General features: G+C 42.4%; 1 pseudogene; it reads left to right on the forward strand.

Moving 5' to 3' along the window:
• Positions 1–6,706: 6,706 nt before the first annotated feature.
• LOC101048772 (ribosome production factor 2 homolog pseudogene) lies at positions 6,707–7,618 on the forward strand (annotated as a pseudogene).
• The last annotated feature ends 304 nt before the right edge of the window (positions 7,619–7,922 follow it).

Genomic DNA, 7,922 nt, shown 5'->3' on the forward strand with positions numbered 1-7,922 from the left:
CATTGTGGCCTTCATTGTTTCTGGGGTGGGCCAGATCTAGGCTTGTTTGCACTATAGCTAATACGTCCCAGCTCTGCCCACCTTGGCTGCTACACTGAACTAAAAGTCAACATCAGTTATATTCATTTTCTCAAAGATGTATGCTAAGCACCTACTATATACCAGGCACTGTACAGGGCACTGTAATTTAGTGGTGACTAAGACAGAACAAAGTGCAGCCCTTGTGAGTTTAGAGTCTAGACGTGGAGAATGGCTAAGCCAATAATCTCATACATAAATATAGAAGGACAAATTTTAATAGGAGATATAAGAGTATGGGGGTTGATGACAGAGTATAGAAAGGGATATAGATTAGGGGGTGAGAGAAGGCTTCCCCAGGGCCAGCTAAAAGATGACTAGAAATTAGCTGGACACAGAGGAAAAGAACTTCCCAGTCAAAGGAACTGTCTGGGTTGTGTCCCTGGGGTGGGGCTGTGACAAGTGGTTTGTGCAGCTGAAACAGAGCAAGAATGAGGACAGCAGGGCTAGATGAGGCCACAGAGTCCACAGAAGCTGGGCCGTGGTAAAGAGGCTGGACTTTATCCGAAGCCCAATAAGAAGGTGCTTATGCAGGACAGCTCTTTCAAAGGCATAGAGAAGATCTTATAGCACAGCTCCTACGGTCCTTTTCGGGAAACACTCTCCTAGAATAAAGAAAATTCATTCATTCACCCAGCAAGAGTGTACCAAGGTAATAAGACAAACTCAGTCACCCTGGATGAAACCCTCAGAAACCCTCAGTTTCACATGGTCAGTGGTGTAAAGTTTGTCCTAAAGGACTATTGGGTGCTTCACTTTGCCCAGAAACGTGGAGAAAACACAGGCTCCTGCCCTCTAGGGGCTGGAGGGAAAAGGCAGGTCAAGCTGAGGTTTCCACAGAGGAAAAGGCCCTTTCTTTCTTTTTTTTTTTTTTTTTTTTTTTTTTTTGGTTTTTTTTTGGTTTTGGGGGTTTTTTTTTGTTGTTGTTGTTGTTGTTTTTTTTTGAGACGGAGTTTCGCTCTTGTTACCCAGGCTGCCCTTTTATACTCTTTTCTTAGTCCAGTTCTTTTAACGATGGACTTCAAAAGGAAACTGCAAAACAAGCTGAAAGGAATTGAACTTGCTCTTTGGAGTGAGAATTCTGAAAATGTACCCAGCAGTCCTTTTTCCACGGATACACGCATACATTTCGATCTCAGCCTAGGGCATTCTTTGCTGAGGGGTGGTATGGATAGTCAGTGCTGTAAGAGTTAAGAAGAGGAGGGGAGGATCAGTTAAGGTTTCAGATGGAAAAGCAAGAAATCCCCCATCTAGCTTATCTCAGCCCCATTAACTCATACTCTGCACAGGAGCTATTCAAAGAGGCACTTTATAGAGAATCATAGCTGAACACTTCAAAAAACTTCAACACTGAAGATGCTTTTTGATGGGGTTAGAAGGTAATAGCTTTAGTCCCAAGAGTCTGCACTGGCACCAACAGTTGATACTGAGTCTTTAAGGTGACCCAACTCTTGGGAACAGCTTTTCAAAAAAATTGGAAATGGGACCCTACCTTATCCATTGCAATATGAATGCTCCATCTATTACCCAAACTGCCAGGTATGAAAGGAGAGAACATGAGATTGCAGTCTCAGTGAAAGCTGCAATTACCCACGGCTCCTGCTCACCTTTGTGCTTCCAGGCTCGGCTGCTTTTCATCGTATGTTTTTTCAAAAGCTACTGACACTTAAGAGCTGGGCTGGACTCCTGCCTGTTGCCAGAGCTCTCTTTTCTAAGCCTCCTAGGGAAGCCAGAGGCCCCAAATTCTGGTCGTATCTCATTCCTCCTACCTGACGAGACTGGGTGGGAAGTCCAAAACCTCACCAAAGTTTCCTTTGGAAAGTCAGATCCCGGGGAGCCTCTCTCTTCAGAGTGTGGGGTTACAGCAGGTAAAGAATTGTGAACAAAGGGGCTATATAATGAGGCTTGTGATTGCAGAGTTCTCAGAAGCTTAAAAATGTACACAAGCAAACAATGCAACTCATGATACAAATTGTTCCCTTTTCTGTTGCCACTGCCTTTGCCTGAATTTAGGGACTCACTTCCTGCCTTCTGAACTTTCCTGGCAGTGCCCCTGCCTCTTTCGCCTTCAATCCAGCTCCCAAATTGGGAGCATACTTCTTTTTACTTTTTTATTTATTTATTTATTTTTGAGGTGGAGTCTTGCTCTGTTGCCCAGGCTGGAGTGCAGTGGCACAATCTCGGCTCACTGCAGCCTCTGCCTCCCAGGTTCAAGCAACTCTCCTGCCTCAGCCTCACAAGTAATTGGGACTATAAGTATGTGCCACCACGCCTGACTAATTTTTGTATTTTTAGTAGAGACAGGGTTTCACCATGTTGGCCAAAACTGGCCTCGAACTCCTGACTTCAGGTGATCTGCCTGCCTCGGCCTCTCACAATGCTGGGATTATACGTGTGAGCCACTGTGCCCCACCTGTGAGCACACTTCTATCAGTAGCTTTTCTTAAACTCAGTCCTGATCTGTCACTCCTACATTTAACACTCTTCAATGACCACACACTGCCTATTAGAGAAAGTCCAAGCAAGCTCCCTTGGTAACATACATGGCCTTCTGTGATTCGTCGCCTGTGACCGCCAGTGCCCCTTTTCTCATTCCTCACAATGCACATCCTTCCCACCCAGCAGAAATGCACCACCAGGGACAATCCCCAGACTGTTGCCCTAGGGTCTGCATGCCCCTGTCTTTGCACACCCTGTTTGCTCTGCCTGGCATGCTTTCGCCAACTGCCTCATCCAGTCGTAAAACTGATTCTCATAAAAATCTTGCTTCTGTTCCCTTCTCTCTGAAGCCTTCTCTGATGACTGACCTCTTCCTCTATTGTCCTATAGGGCTTGTGACACCAAATGGCAATTGTTGGTTTACAGGTCTGTCTTCCCCAGTATAGACTGAGTTCCTTAAAACATAGATTAAAATTTTATCCTTCCCCAGGCCTTACCCAATACCTAGAATGAAAGGATATTTACATAATCCACAGTTAGGTATAGCCATTCCCATTTTACAGATGAGAAAACCGGGGCTTAAAGAGAAAAAGTCACAATGCCAGTTGGTAGTAAATCTGGAATCAGAAATCAGTTTTCTTAACTCCTAATTCAGAGTGTTCTATACTAGGACTTCCTTCCCACATGGGGCAAGACACCTATCTCTACGGAAGATAACATTGTCAACCTTAAGTCCCATTCAGCCAGAGTTATATGACACAAAGGTCTTGGAGGTCAGGGTGTCAAGACCAAAACACAGCGCCCCTCCTTGGCATGCCATGTAACCTCATTGCCTTTTCCTCCCCTTTCCAGGGACCTCGCAGACCCCCCTGGCAGCAGCTTCAATCCAGAAACCTAAACTCACCCAGGCTTCTGAGGGTCTGTTGAAGACATCACTCTAAGCACTATTTTCCAAGGACTAGAAAGGTGGCCTAGTTGGGTGGCCTTGGACAGAGGGTCAAGGGAGAGGTTCTGCACAGGGGGCTGAGAACATCTGTATCACTCACATTATCTTAACCTCCAAGAGTCATAAGCAGGGAAGGCCATCAGGAGGAAACCTTTAATTACCTGCAGATGATCCCAATTAAGCAGCACTGCCTCCCAATTAGCAGTCCCTTTCATTGAAAATCATTAGGCTTAATTTCATTTCCCAGGAAACACCTTAATCAAGCAAGCTCTGTCCCCAACTCCTAAGGCAGCCAGACTCCCACTGACGTCAGCCTGACCCTGTCTGGCCTGGATGATGATGCTAAATTGAGCTCTGGGTCAATTTCCCAATTAAACCCATCCCTTTAATTACACTGTTTTCTAATGTGTAGTCAGACCAATGATCTGTGTTCCTTAAATTACTAAAGGTAGAGCATGTTCGAAGAAGGCCCGTCCTTAAAGGGAATAAATTTGTAAGCACACTGCAAAAGGGAACCTCTTATAAAAAGTAAGCCTGAAACACCATAGCCTGACAGCCATAAAGCACAGCCAGTGTTCAAAATGTAAGGTGGGAAAGCTGCTGGCACCTTCACTGTCAAAGTGGGAGGAGCCCCAGATTTTTTCTCCCCCTTTTTTCCTTCACTATGCCCCCAAATTGTGAGACTTGAGGGAGAGACTCTTAGCATGCAAACCCTGCAACACATTCTGGGGACTGTCACTCATGGCGTGTCTCTGTTCAGCAGGAAGAGTTCTTTCCAGGTGCAGATGCCCATAGGCAGCCATTTACATTCTCAGCCTTTGAATCCTAAACCTTTTACTTAGAAGGTGAGAGAGAGTGACTACAGGAAGACGAAAATTCAGAGTCATCCCACCCGGACCACTGTCAATGGAACTGCAGCTGTGTCCGCACTATAGCCAACTGCTGACCATCAGATTTAGAATCACCATACAGCACCTCCTTCTTGTGTTCAGCTCTCTTATTCCAAATTCAGAACGCCCATTCTTGTGCTGATAAAGGGTTCAGGGCCAACCAAGGGATCCATTTCCCCTGTCAATGGGCAGCCTCAGATCCTTCACGCTGCTGTGTTCCCAAAGTGGTTTTCCTCCCCAACACAGCAAGGCTCGCCCTCAGCTGTGTTGGCTCTTTTTTCCTTTTGCTTGATTCTCAGCAGACTTACACCTCCAGCAAACGGGAAGGGGAGGGAGAAAAATACAAGATGGAATTGGTTCAATCGCAATTTAGAATCCCTGTAAATTTATCCACTAAAACCCTACAAATACATCTTAATTTTCACACTGAAATAGTCTATGAAGTTCAAATCAAATTGTTTCCTTTAACTTTTTTCATATCCATGTTAATCACATTCCTGTGAAACTGAAGAGAGAAAAGTGCTCCTCTCCTTGATACTAAATTTAATATGGAGATGATTAGAAGTACATTTGTCACTGTTGCCTGGAGAGCTTCATGCATTAGCCCTCCCCAAATTAGATTAACACCTAACCATTCCCTGCTGCTCCCCAGGTCTTCACTGCTAGGCCAGGCCTCTACAATAGCCTTCTATTGATTTTTCCTAAACTATTTATTTTTTAAACTTTATAGTCAGCTCACTTTAATTCATTAGTATTCAACTTTCAGTGAAAAACCCTAAACATGGGAGACTCTGATCCTGTCCCCTCTGGTTGAGACAGATAGATATGTATTTGCCTGAAGTCAATTGTTTTCTATTGACTTTTACCATTTCTTCCCTCTCTTTCCCAAAGACAAAACTATTTAGATCTGATCAAGCATCTGGCCTGTTAGATGAGCTGCCCTTTCTCCTTTATAGACATCCTGACTGAAAATGTGGCTGGTCTGATAGTGGTCTAGAAACATTTCCCAGGAGCAAGCCACAATTTGTCACTGCATTCAGGTTCAAAGCCTTTTGGTTGGGGAAAATAGGATTCTTCAAATTTTCCTTAACAAAGTACCAAGTCCCTCCTGAGAGTCCAAACAACCAGTGCCCCAAGCCTTGCAACCCATACTGTTTGGGTCTCTGTGCTAGCTCCAGGGAGTAAGCCAGGTAAAAAGCTTGGTGATAACACCAGATGTGGCCATACTAATACTACTACTAGTAATAGCTAACATTTGAGTCCTTACTGTGTTCCAGAAATGTGAAAAGTGTTCTCCCTACATTGTCCCCACGTTTCCATACTACTCTATTGTGTTCCAGAAACATGAAAAGTGCTCTCCCTATATTGTCTCAGCTATACAATAGATATTATCTACAATTTACGGAAAAGGAAACTGAAATTTATAAAAGTCAAGTAATTCCCTCAAGAACACACAGCTAGTGAGTGATTGTGCCCAGGATTTAAGCCCAGTTTGGGTTCTACTGCCAAGTTGTCTGATACCTTGAAGTAGGCAAGGGTAAAATTAATATTGAACTGAGATTAGCATCTATTATATAATAACCCTCTATTCCTGCTTGGCTTAGATAAGTGCAAATTAATTCAATTTAGATCTGTCCCTGTACTCAGGTTCTGACATCCAGGTGAATCAATTCCCTCTGAGTCTTAGTTTTCTCATCCATGCAATGAAGACATTAGACTGAGTGACACCATGAGAAACTCCCAGATCTTACAGTGTGGGATTCAAGATAAATATGATATACATTTAAGGCTGGAGAAGCCCTGGAGGTGATCTAATCTAGGCATGTTAAATGCGCAGCATACAAGAGTGCCTCTTCCCTCTGCCGTGCCCATGGTAGACATCACTAATGGATCACCATCTTCTTTCTTGCTGAATCCAGTCATAACTTCATAATTTTTTCCAATTCTATGCCTAGTAATGGAATGAGACAAACGCATATAAAATAAATCTAGTTGCTATCCCAATTGCTAACCAACCTGCTCAATTTAGAAGTGAGGAAACTGAGACACAGAGAGGGTAAGGGATTCAATAAACATCTATTGAGTGATTGACAGGTGCCAAATCTTGTGTTAAATTCTGAGAAAGAGATGAATAATACATAGTCTTATCCTCTGACAACTTTCAGTTTAGTGAGAGATGTAGGCTGTTAAACAAGCAGTTACAATACTGTGTAATGAGTATTATTTGACTACCTGGGAAAAAAATCTAACCTAGACTGATTCACAGAAAGCTTCCTAAAAGGAGTAGCACTTAAGCTGAGAATTGAATGGGAATAGAATTTTGTCAAAAATAGACTTGCAGGTAGAAGTAGGAATGGACACTCTGGATCAAGTTGTAAAGCTCCAAATGAAAAGAGCCAAGAGATTCCTTGAAAAGAGAGAGCCGAAACTCAATGAAAACAATAAAAATGCCATGCTGATTAAAGGAGGAAAATGCAAATGCAGCAGTGATGCAAATACTTAAAGATGTGTGTGCACTGAAAAAACCCATATGGTATACTGTATAAAAAGAAAAATATTACAAGAACTTTTGAGGATCAGACATCATTGGAATTCTTTTCAAAGAAGTCAGATTTTTCTTTATTGATGTTTGGCTCCTATAATAAGAAGTGGCCAAATAGTCCAGTAACAGGTCGTATGTATGACTACCATGTGCTGGATCTCATTGAATTAGGTATTGAGAATTTTGTCTCTCTAAAAGACATTAAGAACAGTAAATGTTCTGAGGGAACAAACCCCATGCTAATATTTGCTGCTGATGATTCTGATGTAACAGAAGATCGCAGAAGACTAAAAAGTCTTCTTATTGATTTCTTCAGAGGCCCCACAGTATCAAATATCTGCCTGGCTGGATTAGAGTATGTTCTGCACTTCACTGCACTGAATGGGAAGATTTACTTTCAAAACTATAAGCTGCTGTTGAAGAAATCTGGTTGCTGAACACCATGGTTTGGAGATGAGACCCTTATTGGATCCGGTTCTGAGGAGGACACACCTGGCATTGGATGATCTTTATAAACTATCTATGAAAATGCCAAAAGCTCTCAAGCCAAAGAAGAAAAATATCTCCCATGATACTTTGGGTAAAACTTATGGAAGGATTCATATGCAGAAGCAAGACCTAAGCAAACTATAAACCAGAAAAATGTAAGGGTTGAAGAAGCAACCTGCAGAAAGGATAACAGAAGACCCAGAGAAAAAGTCAAAAAGAATTTTAAACAATTGATGGAACGTAGCCAACCACTACTGCTTTACTGTGCTCTACTTAAGAGAATTATCAAGTGTCAATTCATTCAGAGTTTCGTATAAGATCTTATATATGTTTATAACATGATAATTTTACCATATAATATTATGAACAGTAATATACTAGTATTAAGTATAAAGTAAACCTCTTACTTGAGACATTACACACTGGTGTGCCATTTTCTCTTGTGATATCCCCTACCCTCCACAAGTTCTTCTTTCTAATCGGGTGGATGGGTGGGTGAGAAGAGATCTCAACAACCATTGGAATTTTTTTTTTTATT

The sequence above is a fragment of the Saimiri boliviensis genome, chromosome 1 (assembly GCF_048565385.1).
Source record: "Saimiri boliviensis isolate mSaiBol1 chromosome 1, mSaiBol1.pri, whole genome shotgun sequence".
NCBI lineage: Eukaryota > Metazoa > Chordata > Mammalia > Primates > Cebidae > Saimiri > Saimiri boliviensis.